This window comes from Miscanthus floridulus, chromosome 1, assembly GCF_019320115.1.
Source record: "Miscanthus floridulus cultivar M001 chromosome 1, ASM1932011v1, whole genome shotgun sequence".
NCBI lineage: Eukaryota > Viridiplantae > Streptophyta > Magnoliopsida > Poales > Poaceae > Miscanthus > Miscanthus floridulus.
In genome coordinates, this window is record NC_089580.1 from 163,483,477 (window position 1) to 163,495,357 (window position 11,881).

General features: G+C 51.9%; 1 long non-coding RNA gene and 1 pseudogene across 1 annotated transcript; both read left to right on the top strand.

Annotated features, from left to right (window-relative positions):
- Positions 1 to 1,293: 1,293 nt before the first annotated feature.
- Positions 1,294 to 4,195, top strand: LOC136500389 (uncharacterized; annotated as a pseudogene).
- A 5,566-nt stretch (positions 4,196 to 9,761) lies between these two features.
- On the top strand, positions 9,762 to 11,585 carry LOC136500399 (uncharacterized). Its single transcript, XR_010770020.1, has 3 exons — positions 9,762 to 10,406; positions 10,499 to 10,713; positions 11,298 to 11,585. It is a non-coding gene; the product is annotated as an uncharacterized lncRNA (long non-coding RNA).
- Positions 11,586 to 11,881: the final 296 nt, after the last annotated feature.

Genomic DNA, 11,881 nt, shown 5'->3' on the forward strand with positions numbered 1-11,881 from the left:
CTTTCTCCCATGCAGATTCCCTCCTCCATCCCACACGGCTCCGTCTTCTGGATTTCTCCTTCCCTCATGATGTAGGATGACTTGATTCACCTAGGATGCAGGGACCTATGCGTTAGATACCAAAAAAAATTAATGTATGCATACAACCAAACAAAACCTTATCTCGTACTGAACCAACGACCAAGACAACTAAACATGATCACCTGTACGAGCTTAACACGACTTCTTCAGTCCTGCACAGCCTAGTCCTGGCTCTGCAACCCATCACGCCCGTAGTGAATACTCCTACCTGTACACGACAGGAAGTACACACACTCGGATATAAAGGCAGCCAGCCTGCATGTAGCGGTACCCCGTATTTATGATCTGAGAGGCTTCGTATTTGCGCCTTGGATATTCAGTAACATCTACACTTAGGCCCCGTTTAGATCCCACCCAAAATTCAAAATTTTTCAAGATTCTTCGTCACATCAAATTTTGCGGCACATGCATGGAGCATTAAATGTAGGTAAAAAGATTAACTAATTACACAGTTTGCCCGTAATTGGCGAGACGAATCTTTTAAGCCTAAATAGTCCATAATTGGACAATTTTTGTCAAATACAAATGAAAGTGCTACAGTAGCCAAAAGCCAAAAATTTTCGCATCTAAACTGACCTTATTTGGTAGGTGAGACGCCAAATGCGCTTATAAAAATGAAGTGTTTCTGTGTGTAACATGTGCTGCAGCTGACAGGACAGGATGATGAACGGCTAGCTCAGCTTTGAGGGCTGGGATTTTCTGTTTAAAACAAAATGATAGTGTGATCCTCTGAGCTTTAAAACTGGTATAAGCTAAAGTAAGGAAGCGAATAAACGAATCAAGGAAAAGAGGGCAGGAGGAGAAGGAAAGAAATTAAAAATGGTTGGGTGTGAGGAGGAAGGAGAGGAGTAGTGGGGCAGCATGACTGATTTCTGACCTTTTAAAAGTCCACCACCCTACATGAGACCCTTTTTTTTATAGGGTTTTTGAATTTGTGAGACCTTTTTTTTATTCTACTGGTCCTGCGGATGGGCGTTGAGGAGGATGAGAGGTGTCGCTGGACGGGCATCTTGGCCAGCTAGGATGGCGAGGGATCGAAGCTTTCTCTGAAAGGGAAAGCAGCGAGGAGAGAGGAAGTGGGGTGCAGTGCAGTCAAAGCTGGCACTGGCATTTCTCTCTCTCTCTCTCTGACTCTGAATTGTGTATTCCCATTTCTTTCCCACTCGATTCAAACCCCAGAAAAGCTTACTGGCCCCGTATATATAACCTCCTCTCTCTTCTCGCCTTCGATTGCCCTTCCGGCCTTCCTACCTCCTCCCTCTCCGTGTCCTCCCCTCGCTTTGGGCTCGATTCAGGCTACGCGTGGGTTGCGCCGATTGATGCGAGGGAGGCAATGGCGGTGTCCTCGCCTTCTTCTGCTCCGGAGAAGAAGAGGAAGTGGCTGCTCAGCAACAGGAAGGTCAGTGCCGCTTCCCGTCCTCCCCTGTTGACTCCATACTTGAGTTGGGTTCCCTTTCTCTTCCACCTGAATGCTTCTTGGTGTTCAAGAACTGCACGAATGCCAAGTTTGTGCTTTTTGACTTCTGGATGGAGAGGGCTTGACGTCCAAATGCCAGGAGGGCGAAGAACCGTTTGGATCTCTGAAGCTCGCTGTGCGTGCCTTTTGTTTGTTTCGCTCAACAGCAGCTTGGTTCCAGCGCATTCTGTCCGGCCGGTGGCTTGTCCTGTTTTGGTTTCGTTTGTTTTGTTTGTCCCCCCCAAAAAGAATGATCTCATCTCTCAATCGATCCTGCTCTGTTAAGACGGAAGAATACTGTTTTTGCTGCGGGAAATCTGATGTTTCCGTTCCGTTTTGGTCAGGTGATCGACAAGTACCTGCGGGAGGCGAGGAAGATTCTTGCGGCGGACGCCGGAGGGCGGCGGCGGGGACGCGGTGGCGGCGCTCGGCCTGGTGGACGCGGCGCTGGAGCTGTCGCCGCGGATGGAGGCCGCCCTGGAGCTGCGGGCGCGCGCGCTCCTCGCGCTGCGACGCTACAGGGAGGTCGCGGAGATGCTCCGCGATTACATCCCCAGCTGCGGCAAGTCGTGCTCTGGCGAGGACACCTCGTCGTCCTCCTCGGCGTCCCTCTTGTCCACCGGCTCCGGTGACCTCGGCACGATTTCTTGTGCCAAGCTCCTCTCGCCTGACCGCCACCGCTCCGACGACGCGGAGCCTGACGCTCGCCCTGTCCGCTTCCTTCCGCTGCTTCGACATCTCCGAGCTCAAACGCCGCGTCCTTGCCGGCCTCTCCAAGAACCCAAACACGGACACCCAGTGGAGGTACGAAATCTGCGGCATTGCACGAACTGTTGGTGTCTTGACTTCGCGAATCCGACCGATTTCCTGATGGTTGATGCCCATGTACAGGTACTTGGTCCTCGGCCAAGCTTGCTTCCATCTCGGCCTCATTGAGGACGCTATGGTGCTGCTCCAGACCGGCCGCCGCCTCGCTTCGGCGGCGTTCCGCCGCGAGAGCGTGTGCTGGTCGGACGACAGCTTCTCGTCGTCCGCCGCCGCGGCCGCGGCTCCCTCCGTCCCGTCCGGCAAAACATCCAAGTCCGGCTCGGCGTTCATAATCCCGGCGATGGAGTCGGAGGCCGTGTCCCAGCTCCTGGCGCACGTGAAGCTCCTGCTCCGGCGCCGCGCGGCTGCCATGGCCGCGTTGGACGCCGGCCTCCCTGCCGAGGCCGTGCGCCATTTCACCAAGATCCTCGAGGCACGCCGTGGCGTGCTGCCGCACCCGTTTGCCGCCGCCTGCCTCGTCGGCCGCGCCGCCGCGTTCCAGGCCGGTGGCCGTCCGGCCGACGCCATCGCGGACTGTAACCGCGCGCTCGCCCTGGACCCTGCCTACATCCCGGCGCTCCGTGCCCGCGCCGACATCCTCCAGTCCGTGGGCGCGCTCGCCGACTGCCTCCGTGACCTTGACCACCTCAAGCTCCTCTACGATGCCGCGCTCCGCGACGGCAAGCTCCCGGGGCCCCGGTGGCGGCCGCAGGGCGGCGTGCGGTACCGCGAGATCGCCGGCGCGCACCGCAAACTGACGGCCCGCATCCAGGGGCTGCGCAGCCGCGTCGCCGCCGGCGAGGCGTGCAACATCGACTACTACCTGCTGCTGGGCGTGCGGCGCGGGTGCACGCGCTCTGAGCTGGAGCGCGCGCACCTGCTGCTCTCCCTGAAGCTCAAGCCTGACCGCGCCGTGGTGTTCGGGGAACGACTTGAGCTCGTGGACGAGCACCGCGACCTCGAGGCGGTGCGTGACCAGGAGCGCATGTCCGCGCTGCTGCTGTACCGGATGCTGCAGAAGGGGTACTCGTTCGTCATGTCAGCTGTCCTGGACGAGGAGGCCGCTGAGAGGCAGAGGGCAAAGGACGCCGCCGCGCTGGCGGCCAAGCAGGAAGCCGCGAAGCAGGAACCACCACAGCAGCCGGTGCCTGGGAAATCCAACAACACGGAGAGCGGCCGTCCGAGAAGCCCACCGGGCCGCGCGCAGAAGGCGAAACCGAAACCCAAGGCCAAGGCCGCGACCACGGCGACAATGCCTAAGGCGCCGGCGGCCGAGACGTCCACCGCCCCTGTTTACCAGGGGGTGTTCTGCCGCGACATGGCGGTGGTGGGAACCCTGCTGTCCCGCGGCGGCGGGTTCGACCGCGCGCTCCCGGTGAAGTGCGAGGCCATGAGCTGCTGACGGAAGCCATCGTGTCTCCCCCGGTCCTACACAACACATGACATGTGCGACGTGGCGTGCACCGAGACGGAGACAGGTGCAACGTGAGATCCAGGGAGCTGGCGGGAAAGCGGCGATGGGTTTGAATTGTTTGGTCGTCCAACTCGCTGTTGTACAGTTTGGGGGAAGTGGGATTGGTTTTGGGTGGGAGTGGGACTGACGGCAAATGGCGCGAGAGGAAAAATGTTGGGATGCAGGTGAGGGGAGCTAGTGGTCGGTAATTTTGGCTGCATCTTCATGAATGAGTTGTTACATTATTACAGTGCTTTCAGTTGTGCTTGTGCCCTTGTACCTCGCCGTCGTTGCCTCGTGCTGCAGGTTTCACGCTGAAACCTGATCCAGCTGCTGTGTACTGTACAGTCTTTCACTTGTTGATTGTTTTTTCCGCAATGCAAGATCAGAATCTGCACTCCGCCCCATGAACATGCTGACCTCTCAATAGCCTCTACTGCCGTGCTGTGTTAGCATAATTTGATCCGTGTCTTCTCGCTTTGTTTCACCCAACCCATCTTTGCGTTCGGGTCCGGGTCCGGGTCCGGGTCCTGGCAGCGTGTTCAGAGGTGCGGGGACGGAGGGCGCTCTTAAAGCTGCATTTAAATTATGCACAGTGACCGATCGCTTGGGCCGGTAAGCCCGTGTTTAGTTTGCGAAATTTGGATTTTGGGGCTACTGTAGCATCATCGTTTTTATTTGGCAAATAGTGTCCAAACATTGACTAATTAGGCTTAAAACGTTCGTCTCGCAATTTCCCACCAAACTGTGCAATTAGTTTTTCTTTTCGTCTACATTTAATGCTCCATGCACGGGCCGCAAACATTCGATGTGACAGGTACTGTAGCAACTTTTTGGATTTTGGGGTGGATTTTGGGCCGCAAACATTTAATACTATAGATTCTAGCTGATAAGTTTTAGCGAACAAGCCACGTATAGGAAGAGGGGACGCACGACCACGACGCGATTCGATCTAGCATGGTGGCAGATTATAGATGCCCCTCGGTCCTCGCCTCCTCGGCGGCTGTCGCTGCGAACGCTTTTGGTTGGATGGATCGTATCGTTGCTATTTCGTTTATGTGAGAGAGAAGTACTGCTGGCTGATTCGTGTAAACACTAGCCATGTGAGGGGGCTGGCCAGCCAGCCCAGCCAGCCCCAGCCCAGCGATCAGGGACTTTGCAAGCAAGCGAAAGCAATTTCGGTTTTCACCGCGCCACTGCACCAGCGTGAGCTCCTGGACGGCTGGACCATTGCTGTGTCCCTGGCACCGGAGTTACAGCGCGTGTGCAAGCTTTTCACTCTCCACTTTTCACTGGTCCGTGTCATCACTGAAAGCGAAGGGTGATGGCCCTGCGGGCGCAAGAATTCATTCCCGTCGCCGCAGCGCCGCTGCCGCTGGCGTGTGGCGTCACGGAAATATCTAGTCTACTCTCCTCTACGGAGTACTACGTTCTCGTGATCGGATCCGCGCCATGGAAATATGTGCCCCGTCCATCGCTGGCCAACACCCTGTTTCAGCCTTATTCAATCAGCCAATAGTATTTTTCTCTCACGACAAATCAGTACCAGTCAGCCCAAACCAGTCCAAAAACCAACCAGCGAACACGCCGCAAGACTCCAAAGTCCAAACTACTCTTTCCGCAACATGAAAATTACATATTAACCTCTATCAAAAATTATTTCAACATGCAATGATTACATTTTTAGAAACAGAGAAATTAAAAAAGAGAGAGGTGTACCATATACCTAAAAGTGGATTGATTCTAGGACATTTTTCAAATGTTATTAGAAGTGCACTTATTTTTGGTCCGATGGAGTAAGTAGGAGTATTAAGGCCTTGTTTCTAGAACTAAAGTTTATGTGGTTAAGTCTAGTCTAAGGGCCTGTTTGATTCGCCTAATAGCTACTAAATTTAGTAGTTTTTAGTTACTTTAGTAACTTTTTAATCAAACGCTATGACGAAAAGCTATTAAAAGGGCTTTAGTCCTCTCTAGTAACTTCTGGAGTTACTAAAAGTGACTAAACCATTTAGTAGCTACTAAAGTTTAGTAACTCGAACCAAACACCCTCTAACATGGACTAAATAATTTTTTCTAAAAATAAAGACTCGTATGCAGCTTTTAAAGTCTAGTGATAATGAATTAATTGCTGGTGGTTTAGTTAAAAAATAAAAATTAATTTACTTTTATTCCACCTATTCGGATATACGGAGTATGGCCCTGTTCGGCTTATCTCATAATCCGCACTATTCAGCTTGTTTTTTCAGCCGAAATAATTTTTTCTCTCACAACAATTCAGTAAGTTTCAGCAAGCCGAACGGGGCCTATAGCACTAAAGTTTATAGGTAAATTTAGTGCATGGGATTCAAATACTCTAACTCCCTCTGTCTCTAAATATCTGACGTTTTCACTTTCCGAGAAACAATTTTGACTAAATATATATTAAAAATATTAATATTTATGGTACGTAATTAGTATCATTTGAAAGATCTTTGGATCTAATTTTTTAATCATAAATCAAGTTAAACTTGCAGCAGGCATACCGATGACGACAGTTATTTTGAGACCGGGGAGTAGGTCCTAACGAGCTGACATGATGCGTGCACTGGAGCAGTGTTAACCTGTGATTGCATCAGGATTACGCGAGACGCCATCGTGGCTCGGTGGCCGGTAGCGCCTGCGCCGTATCCGCTAGGCGATTCGTTATCGCAGGAAGGCTGTTGCTGATTCGACGGGAACGGTGGCCGTCGCCCGTCGTTCTGGTGGTAATGGTGACGCACGGCACGGGGGTCGTGAACCCGGCACCATTGTTTAGGTCTTCCTTCCAAAAGTTTACACCATATTTTATCAAATTTTTAGACACACATATAGAGTATTAAATATAAACTAAAAAACAGCTAATTATATAAATTACGACTATTTTATGTGACAAATCTTTTAAGACTAATTAGTCTATGATTTAATAATGTGGTGCTATATTAACACATGTGCTACTGACCGATTAATTAGACTTAATAAATTTATCTCTTGATTTACTAATAGATTCTATAATTTATTTTTTATTAATATCCGAACACCATGCCCTATCTAAAACACCTTAAAACGCCATTCGAGGTAGAGGTGATAAGACTGACCGAACTGACGGTTGCAAGCGTGACGAACCCAAACCAAACCTAACCATGTGCGGGCCACGTGAGCTGACCCACGAGCGAGCACGCGAGGCAGCGAGCGTCACCTCGCTCGCTTCGGAGGGGCGTGATTAACTTTTACTAGTACTCCGTACTATATAATCCATAGTCGGCCGGATTAACCCAGAAACAGATTGGGAGGACGGGACATGATTCGCTAGGAGGAGAAACTTTTACTAATTAATCGGCCAAGTAACGTACAACGCCTATGTTTTCACAGCGTCCGCGGCACAGGTGTCGCATCCGCGTAGGCTGCTTGGAGGCCAGGGAACGTGTTCGCTACTGCAGTGCCGTGGGTGTGATCTAGGGCTGGATCTCCAATGCGGTTTTATGTGGTGAGATGGCCTGTGCCGACTAGGCGCTACAGTACAATAGCATCAGGGGGTGGTGTTAAGTTAACCGATCGACTAACTAACCGACCCTGGCGTCCTGATGACGCATCGTGCAACGGATTAGTAGTGAGCTAAACAAAACACAGGACTACATACTAGTCCTGTGGCCAGCCAGGACGCGGCCGGGGCACTTTTGGTTTGTTTGGGGGTTCGTTTATGTGGTTTCGAGTTCGAATACGTACAGCCCCGAGGCACCGGCCACACTCGGCACCGTCCGGGGTTATAAACTATAAAGCGCGGGCGATCTGCCGAAATCCAGGTTTCCGCTTTCCGGCACGGGTACGTGATCGCCCGGTCGATGGCATCACGCACCGGGCACTTGCTGGCTCACGAAGTCACATCACGAGATGCTCCATGCATGCATTACCGTACCGTTACGCTAGCCGCGACGTGATCGCCATTACGATCGTCGAGCTCAGTTTGATAATAAAGATATAAATTTCTTTGCTGCCACTGCAATTTTTGTTCACTCCCTTGTTTACCTGACTCATGTGTGGAGTTAGGCTTACAATGATAGGCAAAGAAAAGAAAGTCACATGGTGTACTGTATGTGGATTATTTCTCGCGATTTTTTTTATAGTACGTACTCAGCGCACAGGGTCGCAGGCTCGCACCGGTCAAGAAATAGTACTAGCGCCTACTTTTTTACTCAATGAACAATATTTTTTTCTTGTAATAAATTAACGAACAGTACTTTTAGTCATGGCTTATCACCTAGGCATTGTTTAGATCACCTCCAAATTTCAAGTTTTTTCACTCTCTCTCCATCACATCAATTTTTGGATGCATGCATGGAGCATTAAATGTAGGTAAAAAAATAACTAATTGCATAGTTTGGTTGTAAATCACGAGACGGATCTTTTGAGCCTAGTTAGTCCATGATCGGATAAAGTTTGTCAAATACAAACGAAACGTGCTACAGTGTCCAAATTACAAAAATTTGCAATCTAAACAAGGCCATAAGTAGCTGTGGAGAGGACACGACGTGCCCTATGCTACGCCTGGCCCCTGGCTGGCGCTGCTCGCTCGGCCGTGACAAGATGTCGAGATGCATGGATTGAGTGATATGATGGACGGATGATGATTGCGTGATAATGGCATAAACAACCAAGGGCAAATTAGCTGTCAGTCCGCGATCGGCTGACACGAGGGAACACTGGTTTGACCGCGGCGCGCAGCGCAGAGACAGAGCAGCAAAATTAAAAAAAAAAAACCGTCGCACCGGTCAAGAAATAGTACTAGCGCTAACCGTACTGTTTGCTTGTAAACGATCGTAAATTTCTAACCAGAAATAGTGTTTTTTCCTTATACCAAACCAGCCAGCAGTAAATAATCCACGATCGTTTACGGCCTCCCGAACAGGCTGAACATTTCGTTTGGAATACATAAATAATAAAAGGCGCGTTACGGATTTTCTTTGGTTCGACAATGCCATGGCAAGGGCATATATACCCAGACTCCCGCCAGTTGGGCACGCACATCGGCACAAGACATGAGCCGGCCGAGGGCCAGCACCCAGCAGGCGCGTATGGTGCGGCACTGTGCCATGTGCAGGGGGTGGGCTCCACGCCGTCGCGCCCAACCGGCGACGGACCGAGAAGATGCAATGCAACGGGCAACGGCTTGCTCATCTACAGCAGTAGTACTACTGTCTCCGTTTGTGGAACCATGTTCTGGCCAGGTCATGTCGTCGGAGATCAGACACGGCCGTCAATGGGCAAGTGCCAGCCGCTAGCTAGCTAGCCCTTGATCATCACGAACTCACAGAGTCACGGCTACAGCTACAGGTGGTGGTAGATCGCCGCCGGAGCCTTCCATCGATCCGCTTCACCGGCCGCGCCCGGATGATTATCACTTTGGTTCTCTCCTGTCGTCGACTCGAGCAGCATTTGGTTAGGAAGGAAACTGTGGCAGCAAAGCGAGTTGCGGCTCACATGCATGTTGGCCGGGTTTCTGGCTGCTGGCTGGCCGCTGCCAGGGGGCAGGGCATGGCAGGCACCCCTGCCGTGCACGACACACCGTGACAGATCCGCTGCCGGATCACGGGCCGGACACTCCTCCTTCCCTCCCCAGTGACTCCGCCCTCTCACGATTTTCACGTGGCCTTGCCGGGTGCCGGTGAACACGGTCGATCGGGCAGCGGCGGATGCACCGAAATCTCGAGCTGCGGTACGTTCGTAGAGGCGTTATTCTAAATCGGGCAGGGGCGGCGTTCGTTGGGACGAACCGTCACGCCGTGGAGCGGACGATTCTTCTCGGAATCCTGCTCTCAAAAGCGGGCTAACGGATAGGGACACGTCACCTGTTAGCCCACTGGCCATCAGATCCGGCGAAGAAGCGATACTATCCGTTCGATTGCGGATCGGTTCGGGCGTCGACCCGGGGAGCCGCGCGAACCCGCTCGATCTGGCATCCGTGTTCGAGTACCGCCGCCTCTCGCCATCGCTCTGGCGGCCGGCGCACCCGTAGTAGGCGCGCCTCCCATCGCCCTACGGCCAGATGCCCAGGCCCAGTGCCAGCGGGGCCCACCATGTGCGCTCGCTCTTCCAGCAGCTCTTGGAGCCGGCCGCGCCCGCGCTGGGGAGCAGCCGCGCCGATGGCCAAGGGCGTCTCGCACTGCCATGGCCAGGGGCCTATGCCACCGCGCCGCCGCGCGCGGGGGTGGGTCTGCCCCACCATGGTCGGGGCCTGTGCCACCTCGCCCCACTACTACCCGCCAGGGCTGCCTTGCTTTTGTGCCATGGTCTCCGCGCCGCCGCCGTGAGAGAGAGGAAGCGTGGCCCACCATTGAAATGGCACGAGCGAGCTGACCACTACCGTGGCCTCGGCCCACCGAACGCCGTGCCGCGCGCCGCCATGGCCGGGGCAACTGGTGCGAGCCGCGTGCCTCTTCCGCGAGCATTGCTGGGGGCCATCTCAGCGCACATCAGTGGCTCTCCGTTGTCGCCATCTACGCTTGTTGCAGCTGCTTGGGGAACGTCCCTAGGGTGTTCGATCAAATGTCTGTTCGGAACTCGCTCACACAATGCCCCCCAAGTGCCACTGCCTAGGTGTGCCTTCGTTCCTTCCTCGTTTGCTTGTCTACTAACTAGCTTCTGAAACAATAGAGGTTGAAGTGTTATGAACATCTTCGTGTTTGCAGATCTTGCATGGGATTGTGCAGGATAGAGTTGGCCTTGCTAGAAGCCTACTTTCTTTAAAGAAAAGAGCTTGTGGAAGATTCAAGGTTGTGCAAATGTTGTTTAACACTTGCATGCATATGCAGGTGCATTTTTGGCTTAGGTTTGCTGCTTATAGACAATGCTTAGACCTTGCAGACCAATATTACAACAAGGAAGCATATGCTCCAGCACACAGGTAGTGAAGCAAAATTAAATCTTATTCGTCTAAGATAACTGTGTTAGATGCAGATAAGGCTTAGAAAATGAGCTTAGCATATTACTTTTCAGCCACGTGTCTAGGAGTACATGCAAAATGTCATTGGTGCCCCTTGCTCTCTCTCACGGCGCCACGTGACTTCGCAGATGCTTGAGCACTCTCTCCAAAAAGATATCAATCTTCTCTTATGGCCAGACTGTAAATAGCAAAGGCAATTTAGGCAAACATATACAATTTACTTAGGTTGTACCATGGACATGTCGTCGGTAATTAGCATGAGCCTGGCCAGCTGCTAAAGGACAGAGCGAGGGGCAGCAATGATATTTCGCATGTACTCTAGACACGTGGCGATTAATTAATGGAGATGGACGAGATCGACCTGCAAATCGATTGTTTAAGGATTAAACTAGACGCTTTGAAAGTTCAGGAACCAAAGTGAGTCTTAGGCAATAGTTTAGGTACGAAAATGACTATTTCGCCTTGTATAAGTATTAACTTTCAGTATCATGCTCTGTACTTTCAGAATCTCAAACCTATTTTTTCTTTTGAAATTAAATTTACAGGTACAATATTATAATTCTACAAGAGCAGCTCGTCCACGTTGTCCGCGATCAGCACCGCCGCCACGCCCGCGCGCTGCGTGTTCTACACATTGAGCGGGGAGTAGCATTCTGAAAAATGTGGCGGCAGCCAGGCGGACGTGCATCAACGACCCGAACCCCAGAAGTCACATGTGGGGTGGTCTGTAGTTGGCAAATAAAATACTGCTAAGTCCTAACCAACAAAGCAATTCATCATTACATTTTAAACTTTTTGAAACCCACCTAACAATAACAGTGGCCTACTCAAAGATAGCGCGGCAACGCCACGCCCTGGGTTTTTTAGTCGAAGGTTAATTGCTCTGCTATCTGGCAATGGCACGTCACGTAGCAGCCAGGTACGGAGTAGGTGAGTACTCCTACCTGTCCGCTTCTCTTGTAATTCGTTTTTTAAACTTGGTTTTTAGTCAGATGTTTAGCTCTTTTTTTCGTCGAAGCTAACGCAACCGTACCTTCTAGGGCGCGTCCCTATGACATCGGCGTTATTCACCAATCCATTTGCAGCGTACGTACGTACGTAGTACTAGTAGGTTGGATCCCTTGAGATT